Source organism: Ovis aries, chromosome 15 (genome assembly GCF_016772045.2).
Source record: "Ovis aries strain OAR_USU_Benz2616 breed Rambouillet chromosome 15, ARS-UI_Ramb_v3.0, whole genome shotgun sequence".
NCBI classification, from domain to species: Eukaryota; Metazoa; Chordata; class Mammalia; order Artiodactyla; family Bovidae; genus Ovis; species Ovis aries.
Window position 1 is genome coordinate 32,520,977 of NC_056068.1, and position 17,963 is coordinate 32,538,939.

Consider the following 17,963-nt stretch of genomic DNA (forward strand, 5'->3'; position numbering starts at 1 on the left):
CTCACACACTCATGTCCAATGCTTAGCCATGTCCAACACTTTGTGATCCCATGGACTGTGGCCCACTGAGTCACCTGGAAAGCCCCAGGCTATTTGGGTATGGACTCAGAAACCAATGACACCCACAATTTGCCAGAATGGTGGCACCTGATACCATCGAAAGAATGCTAGGATTATGGACGAAAGGCTGATGAACAATGGTGGGAAGACCACAGGGAGTTATGCAACATACTTTGAGATAAGTCTGTTCTGGAACTTTTACAGTTCTGTTTCATGCTGTAGGCAGAACATGTTTCTAGGGAATGTTTTGTAGCTTTTCTAAATGTACAGTGATTCCAATGCTCAATTAGGGGAACCACAGAATAATCTACTCTAGCAACGTTTAAAGGTAACTTGGGCAAATCCATCAAGCATCTCACTTGGTGAGACAAGTGAAACTCAAATGGACAAAAAAGTATGATTGAAACCAAGAACATTGATGATGGGATCATTTAGACTTGGGTCTGAAACTCAGATTTGCCACTTAATAACTGTGGACTTGGGAAAAGTACTTAATTTTTCTGAACCTCAGATTCCTGATCTATAAAATGGGGATGATATTATTTTCGGTGCCTAAGTATTTTAAGGTTAGATGAGATAAGGAATATAAATTGTTTATCACAATGTCTGGCACATAGTAAGTGCTTAACAATGTTAGTTCCTTTATTTTTCTCCCTCTATTGATGTGTGATTTCCAGGTTTCCATTTAACCCCTCTCTCTGAGTTCCTAGAATACTGATTTTTTCTGTAGTATTCAGTAAGTCTATTCAACTTAATAGTTTAAAAGTCATTCTAAATGTAAGAAATAAAAGGAATATGAATATTGAATAATACTTGCCATTTTTGCAAAAGATGCTCATAATCTACTAGGGAAATTAAAAACATGCTTATGTAACCATAAATTAAACAACAGTATACAAAATAATTTGATAATTTAAATTGGGATGGAGGGTCATCTGTTATGTGCCAAGCAACATACAAGGTGCCAGAGACACAAAGATAAATAGGATGGAATCACTGAATTTCCAGGCTCTTAATTTAGCATAGGAAGAGATACACGAGCAGACAAGCTGAAAGAAAAGTGGAGAGGACAAATGATACTCGATAAAGTAGTGGCACAAAGATGAGAAATCACTTATTGAAGGTGTCAGGAAAGGTTTTACAGAAGAGAAAATGTCTGGGGTAGATAAATAAACACGAGTAGGCTAGAACTTAAATAAAATGAAAAAATTCATTGAAAAATACAACTAGCTAAAATTGATACAGATGAAACAGAAAATCTAAATAGCTTTCTTTATACCTGTTAGAGCAACTAAATTCACTATCTAAACCTCCCCACAGAGAACATGCCAGATCCAAATGGCATCATTGGTGATTTCCACCAAATTTTCAAGTAAGAAATAACACTAAACTTATAAAATTCTTCCATAAAATAGATAAAAAGAGAATACTTCCAACGGATTCCTTTTTTTTAACCAAAATTGGATAAATAAATCCCAAGACAATTACAGACCAATACCTTTATGACCACAGATGCAAAAGTCCTGAATAAAATTATAATAAATAAAAGCTAACAACATAAAAATACAATATTACCAATTAGAATTTATTCCAAGGATGTAATTTTTTTATATTTAAAATTCAAGCAATGCAATTTACCATATTAATAGGATAATAGAGAAAAACATATTATTATTTCAACAGGTGCAGAAAAATCATTTGAAAAAATTCAATACCCATTCACGACAAAAAAAAAAAAAAGAAAGAAAGAAAAACCATTCAGCATATCAAGAATAGAAAGAAATTTTCTCAATCTGAAAAGGGGCATTCTATAAAAAACCTATTGTCAAGCCTTCCCTGGCAGCCCAGTGGTTAAGACTTGGCCTCCCAATTCAAGGGGTATAGGTTTGATCCCCGGTTGGGAAGCTGGGATCCCATATGTCTTGTGACCAAAGGACCAAAACATAAAACAGAAGCAATATTGTAGCAAAATCAATGAAGATTTTAAAATAAGACCTATTGTTAACATCATCCTCGATAGTTAATTATAAAACTATCTCCCCCTAAGATAGGGAACAAGGTAAAGATGCCTGTGTTTACTACTTCTAGCCATCATCTCACATCCAAGCAATTTTTAACAAAGCAAGAAAAATAAAAGGCATACATAGAAAAAGAAGTAAAACTGCCTCTGTTTTTAAAGGGCATGGTTGCTGATGTACAAAATCCTAAAGGAATCTAAATAACACTGACTAGAACTAAGAGATGCATTTAGTAAAAACACAAGATATAAGATTAATACATACAAGTCAATTACATTTTTATATACTAGCAACAAATCATTGGAAATGAAATTTTTAAAATCCATTTATCATAAAACATAAAATACTCAGGAATACAGTTTCAAAAATAGGTGCATAGTGAGTTGGATTATGGCTCCTAAAAGATATTTCTACCTGGAACTGCAGAATGTAAACTTTTGTAGGGGAAAAGGGTCTTTGCAGATGTAAGATAAAAATATTCAGATGAGACCATCCTGGGTTAAGGTGGTCCCTAAATCCAACAACAGTGTCCTTATAGGAGACAGAAAAAAAGACACGGAGGCATAGAAGGAGAAGACCAGGTAAAAACAGAGGCAAGAAACTGGCCACGGAATGCCGAGGACTGCTGGCAGATGCCAGGAGCTAGGCAGGGGACGGATTTTCCTTCCAAGTGTTCAGAAGAACCAACCTGCCAATATCTTGATGTTGGACTTTTGGCCTCCTGAACAGTGAAATAAATTTCTGTTACTTTCAACTAACCATTTAGTGGTAATTTATTACAGCAGCTCTGGGAAACTATGCAGTGTGTAAGCTTTTACAGTGTGTAAGAGCTTACAGCGAAAGTGGCAAAATACTGCTTCAAGAAGTTAAAGACCTAAAGAAGTGCAGAGACATGCCAGGTTCACAGCTCGGAAGACTCCAATGTCATTAAATGTCAATTCTATGCAAACTGAGCTAGACATTCCAATAATCTCACAATCAAAAATTCAGCAAACCCTTTCCTTTTCTTGCAAAAATTGACAAGTTCATCCTAAAATTAATACTGAAAGACAAAAAAGGTTCCAGAATTTTTAAAGTAATCCGTAAAGAACAGAGGTTTCATATTATTTTATTTCAAGATTTACGACAGAGGCATAATAATAAAGACAGTGCAATATTAGAGGACAGAAGAGACTTACAGACCAATGGAACAGAATAGAATCCAAAGTAGATCCATACTTTATATGGTCAGCTGATTTTTTGACAAAAGTGTCAAAGCAACTCAGTGGGGTGGGGAGAATGGTCATTTCAACAAATGATGCTTGAACAAGAAAACTGTATAGAAAAGAATGAACACTGACACATTTCAAAACATATATAAAAATTACCTCAAAGTTAACAATAGACTTGAGTAAAAAAGCTAAACAGAGGACGAGATGGTTGGATGGCATCACCAACTCAATGGATATGAATTTGAGCAAGTTCTGGGGGATAGGGAAGGATAGGGAAGCCTGGCATGCTGCAGACTGTGAGTTTGCAAAGAGTCAGACATGACTGAGCAACTGAACAACAACATAAAAGCTAAAAGCAGTAATCTTTTAGAAAAAAAACAGGAGAAACTCTAAAATCTTGGAGATAGGGAAAGATAAGAAAGATCAAGCAGAAAAACAAAGAGAAAAAATTCAATACACTGAAGCTGATCAAAATGTAAATCTTTTGCTCTTTAAAAGGTACCATTAAGAAAAAGAAAATATGCACAATAAATTGAGAGAAATATCTGCCACACAAATAAATACGACAGGTTGGTATCTAGTTTGTATACATAAGGACGTCTTATAACCCAATAATAATGACAACCTGGTAAAAACAAAGATTAAAATTTAAACACATGTTTCACAGAAGAAGATAATACAAATAAGGATATGAAGAGATGTTCAAAGTCCTTAGCCATCAGGGAAATGCAAGTTAAAATCACAAGGAGATACTGGTAGATGCTCATAAGAACAGCTGCATAAGGTAGGCTACAGGGATGGACTATATAACTCAGGGAATATGGCCACTATTTTATAATAACTGTAAATGGAATGTAATCTTTAAATTGTATAAAAATAAGTAAAATTAAAAATAAAAGACTGACAATAACAAGTTTTAACAAGAATATGGAGAAATTGGAACTCACATATACTCTTAGTGGGAATGTAAATGGTAAACCACTGAGAACAACTGGCTTTTTCTTACAAAGTTAAATATATATCTACCATATGACCCAGGGATTCTAATTTTAGGGCTTACCAAAGGAAATAAAAATATATGTCCACACCAAGGCTTACACACAAATATTCAGAGCAGCCCCAAACTGGAAACCCAAACATCCATCAACTGGAGACTGAATAAACAAATTGTGATATATCTATACTACCATGAAATACTACTCAGCAATAAAAAGGAACAAACGACTTACACAGGCAACATGGATAAGTCTCCAAATCTTTATATTAAATGAAAGAAACCAACACAGAGGAGTACATACTGTATGACTATATTTATTCAAAGCATACAAAATACAAACTAAGCTATAGAGACAAAAAGCAGATCAGTGCTTGCCTTGCCTATAACCAGAGCCAGAAGGAGAGATGGATTGCCAAGGGGCACAGGGAACCTTTTGGAGATAATGAAGATGTTCTATGTCTTAATTGTCATGGCTGTTTTACGGATACAGATACTGGGACTTCCCAGGTGGCACTAGTGGTAAAGAATCCACCTGCCAACGCAGGAGATGCAAGAGATGGCCTCTCAGTGTACAGAAAGGGGGAGGGCAATGACGTTTCTGAATTGCATGGGATCCATTCACTAGACCCAGAGGCAGCTGTTTAAAGGCTGCCGCATCTATTATTGGAAGATTGAGCCCACATTCCAAGCCTTTTCTTTATGCTTTTGAGAACTGCAGGGAGTCATTTTACCTTTCAAAGCCTAATCTTCAGAATGAAGACTATAATATCCCCAAAATACAGTTGTCTTAAGGGTTAAAAAATGCAAATCAAAATATCTCCTTGGAAGAAAAGCTATGACAAACCTAGACAGCATATTAAAAAGCAGAGACATTACTTTGTCAACAAAGGTCTGTCTAGTCAAAGATATGGTTTTTCCAGTAGTCATGAACAGATGTGAGAGTTGGACTAGAAAGAAAGCCGAGTGCCAAAGAACTGATGCTTTTGAACTGTGGTGTTGGAGAAGACTCTTGAGAGTCTCTTGGACTTCAAGGAGATCCAACCAGTCCATCCTAAAGGAAATCAGTCCTGAATATTCATTGGAAGGACTGATGCTGAAGCTGAAACTCCAACACTTTGGCCACCTGATGTGAAGAACTGACTCCTTGGAAAAGACCCTGATGCTGGGAAAGATTGAAGGCAGGAGGAGAAGGGGACGACAGAGGATGAGATGGTTGGATGGCATTACCGACCTGATGGACATGAGTTTGAGTAAGCTCTGGGAGTTGGTGATGGACAAGGAAGCCTGGTGTGCTGCAGTCCATAGGTGGCAAAGAGTCAGACACGATTGAGCAACTGAAATGAACTGAACTGAATAATATTTAAGTAGATGTTACATGTCCATGACAAATAGTAGGACTTTTAAACATATTTTGATTGGCATGTCAGTTGTTATCTGGCTATTCATATACTTAAATTTCTTATTATCCACCCAAGTCAACTGAGTTTCATAATCAGAGACACACTTTTCTATCACTTCAATCAATGAGGTGATCCAGAAATGAGTGTTGATTTTAATATTAGGTTGGGCAGAATACAACTACAGGGGTAAATCTGTTCCCACAAAAATCATATGAAGCATTCCAAAGTTGGAGCGATTTATGGCAGCCCACTCCAGTATTCTTGCCTGGAAAATGCTATGGACAGAGAAGCCTGGCGGGCTACAGTCCATGGGGTCACAAAGAGTCAGACAAGACTGAGCAATTAAACAGCATAGTTTCTAGGTTACCTACGCCACTGCTTTCTATCAGTGCAGTCAGTGGAGAGTAGACTATTGTCTAGTAAGAAATAAACCAACAAAAAAACAAGTGATGGGTAAATGTGGTCCCAGTGTGAAGATTTTAAGGGGAAAGGGGAGTAATGGGTACAGCAAGCACATGTGACCGCAAAAAGTCAAGTCAGGAGGAGATCCCTTAATATAGCTGCTAAGAAGAAGAAATGTATGTTTAGGAAAATTTCTAGAAGGTCATTTTTAAGAAGTAACCAGGCACATTTAATAAACAGAACATAGTTATCCCTTCTCCCAGAAACAAAATGGGTAATGCAATCAAGCTCTCAAAGACTAATTATAATGAAGGTTTGACGAACAATGACAAATTATAGATGAGAGCAGTTGTATTTGCTGAGAAATTCTGAGACTGAAGACCTCAGACGAACTTTGCCATTTCTTCGTATTACTCTCTTTACTGGCCAAGAAGTTTTCATCACATATAAGGAGATATGGGTTGGGTTTTGTTTTGTTTCTTCTTTATTAGAGGATAATTGCTTTACAATATTAATTTCTGACATACAACAACATGAATTAACCATAATTAGTCATAATACACAGGTCTCCTCCCACCTCTCACCCCACCCCACACCTCTAGGTTGTCACCAAACACTGGGTTTGAGCTCCCTGTGTCCTACAGCAAATTCCCACTGGCTCTCTATTTTACATGTGGTAATGTATATGTTTCATTGTTACTCTTTCAATTAGCCCTTCCCTCTGAGTTGGTTTTTAACACATTTTTGTTAGCAAACAAACTTCTTTCTTTTAGTTTCAGTTCAGTTCAGTTCAGTTCAGTCGCTCAGTTGTGTCCAACTCTTTGTGATCCCATGACTCTCAGCACGCCAGGCCTCCCTGTCCATCACCAACTCCCAGAGTTCACTCAAACTCATGTTCATCAAGTCGGTGATGCCATCCAGCCATCTCATCCTTTGTCATCCCCTTCTCCTGCCCCCAATCCCTCCCAGCATCAGGGTCTTTTCAAATGAGTCAACTCTTTGCATGAGGTGGCCAAAGTATTGGAGTTTTAGCTTCAGCATCAGTCCTTCCAATGAACACCCAGGACTGATCTCCTTTAGGATGGACTGGTTGGAACTCCTTGCAGTCCAAGGGATTCTCAAGAGTCTTCTCCAACACCACAGTTCAAAAGCATCAATTCTTTGGTACTCAGCTTTCTTCACAGTCCAACTCTCACATCCATACATGACCACTGGAAAAACCACAGCCTTGACTAGATGGACCTTTGTTGGCAAAGTAATGTCTCTGCTTTTCAATATGCTATCTAGGTTGGTCATAACTTTCCTTCCAAGGAGTAAGCATCTTTTTAATTTCATGGTTGCAATCACCATCTGCAGTGATTTTGAAGGCCAAAAAAATAAACAGTCTGACACTGTTTCCACTGTTTCCCCATCTATTTGCCACCAAGTGATGGGACCAGATGCCATGATCTTAGTTTTCTGAATGTTGAGCTTTAAGCCAACTTTTTCACTCTCCTCTTTCACTTTCATCAAGAGTCTTTTTAGTTTCTCTTCCCTTTCTGCCATAAGGGTGGTGTCATCTGCATGTCTGAGGTTATTGATATTTCTCCTGGCAATCTTGATTCCAGCTTGTGCTTCTTCCAGCCCAGTGTTTCTCATGATGTACTCTGCATAGAAGTTAAATAAGCAGGGTGACAATATACAGCCTTGATATACTCCTTTTCCTATTTGGAACCAGTCTGTTGTTCCATGTGCAGTTCTAACTGTTGCTTCCTGACCCGCATACAGGTTTCTCAAGAGGCAGGTCAGGTGGTCTGGTATTCCCATCTCTTACAGAATTTTCCACAGTTTATTGTGATCCAAAACAGCCAAAGGCTTTGGCATAGTCAATAAAGCAGAAACAGATGTTTTTCTGGAACTCTCTTGCTTTTTTGATGATCCAGCGGATGTTGGCAATTTGATCTCTGGTTCCTCTGCCTTTTCTAAAGCAGCAAATCACAGCTCTGGAGTCAAACTCAGTCCAGACCCTGTTTATTGGGACCTCATCACACCTATCTGTTTGCTCGTCTCTACAGCATCTTTGTCACTACAAAAGAGTTCAGTTGTAACAAGGACCATATGGCCTGCAAAGTCTACACTGTTTCCTCTCTGGACCTTTATAGGAAAAAAAAAAAAAGTCTGATAGGCCTCTGATCTAGATAATCCAAGGTTAGAACCAGACATCTGAACACCTGCACTGATGCCATATCAGGAATAGGCAATGTTTTCTTACAAGAAAATGAACGATATATTGGACTTAAAAGGAAAATGCTCATGTCTAATAATAGCTACCAACAATAAAAATGAACAAAGAGTAAAACATATTTAGCTCTTGGGTCTTCAGACCACCCCACAGTATAGAATCTGATTAGCCAAAATCTTTAGGGAGAATGATTAAAGGGAAGCTTGTGAAGATGAGAGAGGAAGTTCCCTATGAGCTTAACCAAAAATGCCTTGCTCAATTTCCCTTTCTCCAGTACAACATAAAATGAATCCTTGTTCATTGAGCATTTTTGTCTGTCCATTTTACATTATTTTTTCTCTTCCTCTTGTGTGGAGGGTCTACATGCCCAGACATGAACTCCACATGGCTAAAGCCATGTGACTTTTGCTTGCCCTGTGTGGGCGCATCCTTAGCATAGGCACAATCAGGTGCTTAATGAATATCTGGTGATGATCATCATCCAGAGCTTAATAACAGGGTCTTCTCCAAAGGCTGTGATGGGGCTTCAGGTTAATATCTTTGTATTCTCTCTTGAGCACTCATTTGTGTGTGCGCATCTGGGTGTAGAGAGACTACAAACTGAGCATTCATTGCAAGAAACAAGCAGAATGCTCCATTTAGAAGTAGGTAGACAGCTTTGTCAGAATATCTGCTGATGGTGAAGGAATGAAAAACCCAGGATTTTATTCCTGTGACTCATTCTATGATTTTGGACATCATTTATCCTAGCCAACCTCGGTTTTCAAGATTTTCATAACCACATTTACCAGCTGCAACATCATAAATGGATCTGCAAGGTTAAGAGATCCTTGGATCAACCAGCAACAATGTGTATTACTTTTACAACGACCCACCAATGTGCCAGGAAACCTACAGGTGCATAGCGCTGCAGTGATCCTACAGTTCTGCCTTGCCAGGGGGGCATTTAAGTTTTAACATGAATATAAAATTCCTCAGAAATTGTCCTTCTATGCTAATGTGGACAACGACCCTTCAGTCTTGGGTTCTGATGAATGTTACTCATCTCTCATCACCGTTAAGTCAAACACAGACACAAGAAAACCCAGCCTCACGCTAATCAGGATCCCCTTTACCAGCTCCTTTGTTTCTGCCTGGTGAGCCATCATTCTTTCCGGTTAAAATGCGCCAGTTGTCTTTTACTAGTCCCTCCTCCTCCTTCCCCAAACTCACTTTTAGTTGCAAAATTTTATTTCTCTTCTATGGAACACATATCTCTGACTTGTTCCTTTCTCTTCACTTTTCACTACTGTCTTTGTCTATTCGCCTCCTCACTTCCTGGGCACCTCTGGCATTCCTTGCTAACCTCCTGTTCTCCAGTTTCTTTCCCTTCTGGTCCATCTGGAGTTCCATTAACAGAATATTCTGCCTTAAATCCTGCCTTTCTTTTGTCATTCCCTACCCCCAAATCTTCATTGGCAACTTAATCATGCTGTTCCGTATCTGCAAGACCATGCATGTGTGAAAATTCCATAAGGAGTAAAACATTACAGAATTTCCGTCTTTAGCAAGGATTGCTCTTCCTGGCTTTTAGGACAGGACACCATGTGACTCGCCTTCCATGAAGTAGAACCTGGCCAATGTGCCACCTTGGGCTCTGTTTAGGTCAGGCTCATCGCTGTCAAAGAGCATGCCCTGCTCTCTCCCCTGCCAGTTCCCTCCAGAGAGAGACAGGAAGGCTGAAAGACAGTGCAACTGGGAGCTTTTTATATTGTGAAAGGACCAGACATATACGGCGTGCCCGAGAGCTCTGTTCTTGACCTGTCTTATTTACTTTATTAAGGCCTTGGATAAAAATAGATTCTATTCTTATCAAATCTGTAGATATCAAAAGTGGAGGGAAATGAAAGCCATGCCAGATGACAAGATTAACATTCAAAGAGAACTCCAACAAGAAGTCAAAATGAAGAGCACACAATATGACAGAAATAAATAAGTTTTGAATGCCAGGCTCAAAACCCCAACTGCACTTTGTAGGGGAGACTTCATATAATAATTATTCTAAAATGTTTATAAGGGAGGAGATCAGAGCAAAGGTGAGGGGAAGAGGAAGAGAGCAAGGGGGCAGGGATTATTTATAAAGAAAATACAAGCCAAACTAACAGTTTTCCCTCCAAAATAAAGCACACTTGGGCTGGATTAATTTAATTATGTTGACTAGAGACTAGTTACATGGTGTTGAGCATTGCTTATAAAGCCTGAGAATATCTTCAACTCTGGTTGCCATATCAATTGACAAATACATGAAGACTTGTGAAAGATCTGTATATAAATTTACTCACATTTAACTGGAAATAAGGACATTAAGGAAGGATGTAATGCCTACTTCTAAGGACTATCCTCCTAAGAGAGAGTAGAAATATTCTCTCATGCCAAAAGAGGAAAGAGCTAGACCCCCTGGTGAAAGTTTGGAGGAGGTAAATTTTAGCTTTAAAAAGCAGTAGAAGATACGAATGAGTGGAATAAGATCTTTTGAGAAAGTAACTTGTTGGGCCTAGAAATGTTCAGGTACAGATTGAATGACATCATCACAGGAACTTCTTGGCATTCTTAGAGTGCATTGATTTGGGCTGGATAACCTGAAGGTTATGCTCTTTTCATCTCTAAGGTGTGGTATTGCACTGCCATACCTGTAAAACCCTCTCCTCTTCCATCACTATACCACAGTAATCACATTTGCCTTCCACTGATAGACACATACGTCCTTCGCATTAGACTGAGAGCTCTTTAAAGGTAAGGATTCTGTTTTCTATCTGTGCATTAAGTCTTCCTTAATCAATCCTATAGTTTTTATACTTTATGTTGCACAATTTGCCACAGTGTAGTTCTCTATATCTTTCCTTGTATTAATATAACATTGTTTAGTGTGTGCTATTTCCATCTTCCCAACTAGACTGTCAGCTAACACCGTCAAAAATTATGCCAACTACTTATCACTGCTCAGAATGGAATTGATTAGTAATATTGTGCTCACTGGTTGAAAAGCAATCTTCTAGAAAATTTTTAAATAGAAAAAAAATCCTCCATTTATTAATTACAAAGATAAAAAGGGTAACTTTCTAGTGGAGAAACTCGGAAGACACTACCTTAACCAAGTGATCAACATTAACATCACCAGTAAGATAACATATTGACATCATTGACCCCAATATGATGTCATCATCTCTTCGGTAGTATCCTTGCCAAAAATGGATAACCTCAATCTAATTATGAGAAAACATCACAAAATTCAAACTACAAAATATCTGAACAGCAGAACTCTTTAACAATGTTGGGGCTACGGAAGACAAAGAAAGACTGAAGAACTATCCCGGTTTGAAAGAGACCGAGGAACAAGACCAAATGCAATCCCAGAATGCTGCCTGGACCAGAAAACGGGCATTAAAGGAAAACAGAAATTCTAATAAGGTGTAATAAGCTAGTATTAATAGCATTATAACAATGTTAAATTCTTAGTTATGATAATTAACTGTGGTTATAGAAATGTTACCATTAGGGGAATCCAGATAAACACTGTACTATTTTGCAACTTGTCCATAGGTCTAAAATTCCTTCAAAATACAATTTAAATAGATCATATTTTGGTTTCGTCAACCAATTAATAAGAGAATAGTGTTTAGCAAAGCTCATACACTTTTCAGAGGGAATGGTCATGAGTCAAAAGGAACTTGAGTGGGGACCCAAACAGCTAAGACAGATATCTTTAATGGAAACAAGGCATAGTCGACTTCCATTATGTTTAACAGTTACTTTCTACAGAGATGCTGAGAATATCGAATTAGGGAATACTGAAGAATTCCTCCTGGGGGAAATACAGGGGTCGTTTCCTACAAGTCTCTGATCAGTACATAATCTTGTTTTATGTATGTTTCTGTTTGAAGACATCTTGTTTAATACATATTGGTGATTCACTAACATTGATTTCATGGCCAACAGCACCATAGCTTGCGTGAATGAAGTGTATCTACACCCATATCTTCTCCATAGGGCGCATCATGGTTTTCTGTGCTTAGGAACACTTGGCGGCACTTCAGCATTAGTCCTGGAGGCCATTTTAAACAGCAAAATCATCAACAAAATGTGCAAAGATGCAAACAAAAAATGGTAAAAAAAAAAAAAAAAAAAAAAAACTTCATTGAAGTAAAAATAAATGATAAATAAATAAATAAATCCCACAAAGGACACAGTATGAGAGCGTCAACAAGAAGGCAGAGTCATACTGTTCATCCCCAGCCGGGAGGTGGTATACACCAGCAACACAAATTTTTCGTTGCCCTGTGCATGTCTGCAATTGACCACAAAAGCACCACCAATGTTAATTTGAGTTTACAAGTAAATAAGTTTTAGTCAGTGGGTGAATTTGCAAATATGGGATTCATAAATAATGAGGACTGACTGTACCTTTAAACACGTCCAATGACTGTGAAGTTATAGTCTTGCCTTTAGTGAATAAGTACAATATCTACATTTCAAAAGGTGGACTGAATTCTCAGAAAAGTAGAAAGTAACTGACAATTCTTCACTCATTAGAAGTCAGCAAAGAGAGTGGGGCTTCTTCACTAAGACTTGCCCAATTACAGTATCACACTTTTCTTAGAGATGGAAATATGAACATAAATGGACATTTGTCTCTGAACTTTCATCTAGTTTGGGGGCACTTTAATTCTATAATTAGTTCTATCTCAGTTTACGGCCTTTTTTTCCCCCACCCTGGCTACACTGAGGGTCTGCTCAGTGCCTTGGCCTCACCAAGTCCAATGAAACTGATTTCCTTCTCATTTTAGTCATCAGTACACCTGGCCACAACTTGAAGGTCATCAAAATCTGAAACAGTCTCAACCTCAGGAAAGCCTCTCTTAATTTTCACACATCTACTCCTCACTTCTAGTAAATCTATTTAGTTTCAATTTGTGACATAGAAACTCCAAAATTTCATTATATCCCCCAAGACAATCAGTCCTATCTGAAGTGAAGTGAAGTGAAAGTCGCTCAGTTGTGTCTGACTCTTTGCGACCCCATGGACTGTATAGTAGAGTCCATGGAATTCTCCAGGCCAGAATACTGGAATGGGTAGCCTTTCCCTTCTCCAGGGGATCTTCCCAACCCAGGGATTGAACCCAGGTCTCGAACCCAGGTCTCCTGCATTGCAGGCAGATTCTTTACCTCTGAGCCACCAGGGAAGCCCAAGAATCCTGGAGTGGGTAGCCTATCCCTTCTCCAGTGGCTCTTCCTGACCAAGGGATTGAACTGGGGTCTCCTGCATTACAGCCGGATTCTTTACCAACTAAGCTATGAGGGAAACCCTATCTAGCTGTACTTAATTCAGTAACACTTGTGAAGTCATTTCAGTGATGCTTTCACTAGCCCCAAGGACATACTATCTTTCAACTTTTTATATCTTTTAATTTTCCAAATTATGACCTTGAGTAATCACCATTTTTTCCTTCTAATTCCATTCCTGGTCTGCCAAGTATTTCTGCAAACATTCACAAGATATGGTTAAAATCCAAAATAAATTAATTTACTCAATCAACCTTCAACAAATCTTTACCATCCCTATTCATCTACTATTGAAATCCAATTGCACAGACAGGATCTGTCAAATAGTTCCTCCATTCTATACATATTGCTAATACTCTAATTCAGACTGATACACAGATCACCTGTCTATGGTAATAAGCCCTTAAATAATAGTCTCCCCTCATCCTGTCCTGTCCACTTTATAAGCTAATTAATCACCTTAAAGTACACAGTACATAGCTACATGGCGAAATTCCAAACACTTTTACATGGCATTAAAGTCCCTTGAAGAACTGATTTCAGATTACTTGTTAAGACTTTTCTTCTATTAAATCCATTTGCATACTATGCCTAAGCCTGAATGGACTATTTCCATCCTTACATAGGTCCTTCTTCTCTTTAATCAAGCCCCTTATTTATATTTTCCTTTCGTCAGAAATACCTTATCCCCAATCTCTATCCCTCACAATCTTACCCATTCTTTAAGCCCCAGCTCAAAATACATCTCTTCTAGGAAGCCTACTCTGCTTCAATATTTGGAAATATTCTCTTTCTCTGACTCACCAAGCTTTCTGGAATTGTACTTAGTACATTTGTGTTTTTAAGTAATTAGTTTATTCTCCTCACTACATTTCAAGATCTCTGAGGGCAGGAAATGTATCTATCTTGCATTCATCACAACATCTAACACAAATGCTCAGCAAATTACTTTATATAGATAGAAAGATAAAGATACGTGTGTGTGTGTGTATATATATATATATATATATATGCCTAATATGGGTATGGACATAATATACATAAAGTATATATATATGTATATTTAATATGATCTGTGTATAACAGAGAAGACTAAAAACAGTGTTAGTAGCTCATATTATTGATAGATTAAAACCTGAAATAGACATAGTGAAAAAGCAAACAACACAGTAGTAAGTTAACAGTCATTTGATAAAGTAAAATTGACTGGAGAAACTGATGAGTGATTAATTATGGTGACATCAGCTCTTTAGGTACAGTTGCACTGAAATCCTTCTAGATAGCAAGATTTATTTCATCCCTGGGATTAAAAAGTAAAAGATAACAGAAGACAAAGTATATTCAATGAATTCTTAAATTGAATGGGTATTATTGTAACGGTACATTACTTCATTTGAAGGACTTTTAAAATTTTGATTCAGTGTAAAAAGTAACTTGGTGTTTAGTGTCTATTCTGCTTGCATCATAAATACTAATGAAACAAATTACCATCACCACCACCGGAATGACAAAATATATTTCTTAGTTAAAAAACACTTCAAAAACTCTATGAGAAATGTAACTCAGTAGGAAGCTACCACAGCTGTGGAAGCTTAGTAACATCAAAGACAACCACCCATCATCTTCATGACCGTGCGAGTTCTGTCTGCGCTCAGTGAGCAATGCAGAAAAGGGTACAGCATCAAGGGAGATGACTTCCCCAGTGCTTTGTCCCATTGCAGGGAAATTGCATGAGATTACTGTGAAATAAAAATTAAGTGATGAAACTTAGTCAGTTTTGTTCTGCTAAGCATGCAAATACTTCTCTTGGGGCTTATTCTTGCTCTTGTAGATTAATAAACCCTTTAATTTCTAGAAACTCCCAACATCCTGAAGAAAACTTTTTAAAAGCCAAGCTTCAGTGGCACCCTATTTTGACTTGGCTATTGATCCTATTTCAGATTCAATCTTGTACGCTGAAACAATAGCAGAATGAAAGGAAAAAATTCTCTAGATGTTACAGAATACTATAATACAGAAGTTAAGCGTGAGGTATACAAAGGTGGGTTATCTGAGTTTAATATTTCCTAAATCACAGACCTGTCAAAAATTGTTTATTGAAAGAAAATGTGATTCAACTGAACCAACACTTATTAAATAACTATGATGTGTCAGCCTGGGAAGAGCAGGATGATTAAAATGGTGCCCATTCCATCAAAGAAGTCACAAAAACTATCAGTAAAGCAGACATGTGTAACATTCACATCATGTGACGGGGCAGCTGTTGGAACAAAGTATTATGTGAACACAGAAGAAAGAGCTGCCTGAGGGAGGTGAGAGGAAACAGAAACAGACGGTGACCTTCCAGCTTGACTAGGGAAGACACAAACCAGAAAAACAAAGGTATCCTCAACCACGAAGAGAAGCCCTAGACAGGTATCTAAGTTTTACGGTCATTTCAAAGCATCAGCTATCAAAGTAACTGAGAACGAAGATAAATCATAGGTAGAATATATGATGAGATACGTTGTTGTTTGCTACCCCATGGACTGCAACACACCAGGCCTCCTTGTCTCTGACTGTCTCCCAGAGTTTGCCCAAGTTCATGTCCATTGAATTGGTGATGCTGCCCAGTGTCTCCTCCCTGGCCACCTTCTCCTTCTGCCTTCAACCTTTCCCAGCCTCAGGGTCTTTTCCAACGACTCTGTTGCTCTCATCAGGTGGCCAAAGTACTGGAGCTTCAGCTTCGTTTAGAGTTTAGGAAATCTCCAGGCAAGAATGCTGGAATGGGTAACCACTCCCTTCTCCAGGGGATCTTCCTGACCCAGGGATCAAACCTAGGTCGCCTGGCTTGCAGGCAGATTCTTCACCATCTGAGCCACCAGGGCAGCCCTGATGAGAACCTAAACTGAGATAAATTAGTAAAATGAGCTATATCCATGAAGGTGGTATTCTCACTTCAACCGTGAGACTGCAGGATGAGAAATCATGCTTCACCCCACATGGGAAACGATCATGAGAACTGTCTTCTCATGACAGAGGTGACTGGGAGTGACTTATTGGGGCTTTCAGCATATACTATGAGGGAACCTGTGGAAAAATAATCATCTTTTAAGAAAGGCTTTAGTTTATGGATGAGCAACATAATTGTGCAATAAGCAATAGGGTGTCAGAAAACAATGTGTGACATTTAAATGGCCCCACTCCTAAGGGCTGAAATAGAAGGGATTTCCAAATGATACTTCAGGGCTCTGAAAGCAGAAAGCACAATAGAATGGATGTCTCACTGACCAAGCCCCCAGAGAGAATTCCTCATAAACACTATTTTCATCAGAAAGGATCAGCACCCGGACACCACCTCTGAAAATAAAGATCACTCTGAAATTTGTCCAATTGTCTCATGAACACAATCTATGGGTAATATTAGGATTTTATTATCTGCCTACTCAATTGGTGTATCGTAACCACATTCTTCTACTCTATGTATTCCAGAGTGATTTGGCAAGAAATCAACTGAGAAACTCTAGGCCTTCTGGAAATAAGATCTCTTGACTGTCCCTATATTTATTTTTAAGGGGGGCCAATGTCAAGAATGGAGAAGATTTGGTTAAAAAATTTAAAAGCATCAAGAACAAAAATTTTGACTTTAAGTCGCAGATACACTATTCAAAGTATTACCTTATGGAGAAAGCATGAAATATCTGTATAACATAGAAAAAGAAGAGAGACCTCAAAAATGTTTTCCTTGCCAACAAAGTCCTGAGGAAACAATTTTTTTTATTAATAATAAGATTCCTCCCAATGCATCATTTGTCTAGATAAATGTAGCCCAAGGGTACAAAAACCCATTCTTAATAATGTTGAAATGAACAGTGAATATGCTTTCTTTATAATGCTCATATTTTTCTAGAAATTTTTATTTTCCTATCATTCCCAACATTTCTAATTTCCCATGTGCCCAGAACAGAATGTGAAATTAAAACAATTAAACCAAATCTCCATTGAAGAGCTTTCTGAATAAGCACAGCAAAGGTTTGCTGATTTAACAGGCGAACATGTTTATAATTTGCTGGTGGTATGAAACTCACTCACTACTGGGAAATTCTGACATCTAAGATCTACATATTGAGATGCTGGAAGAGAACTAGAGAGGATGTCTATGATTTTAATTTACTTATCCTATTTAGAAAAAAAAGTCACTTAAGTCATCCTGGCTCAGTTTTCTTACCATTAGTCATACTGCATTTCCTTAAGCCTGTGAGTGTGTTTCTATGTAAATAAACTATGTAGTTCACTTGGGGATAAAAGTCACAGTATTTAGAGATTATAAAGACCTATTAGATCATCCGGTCTGGC

General features: G+C 38.0%; 1 long non-coding RNA gene across 6 annotated transcripts in view; it reads right to left on the reverse strand.

The window, feature by feature from the left end:
- LOC105602212 (uncharacterized) overlaps nucleotides 1-17,963 on the reverse strand; it is a 305,023-nt gene that overhangs the window by 30,768 nt on the left and 256,292 nt on the right. For 5 of the 6 annotated variants that reach the window (XR_009596613.1, XR_006056340.2, XR_009596612.1 and 2 more), the window contains one exon: nucleotides 1-17,963. This exon is cut by the window's left edge and continues 18,342 nt beyond it; it is cut by the window's right edge and continues 17,065 nt beyond it. The exons of the other annotated variant lie outside the window; for it this stretch is intronic. This is a non-coding gene — a long non-coding RNA (uncharacterized LOC105602212). 6 annotated transcript variants of the gene reach the window in all.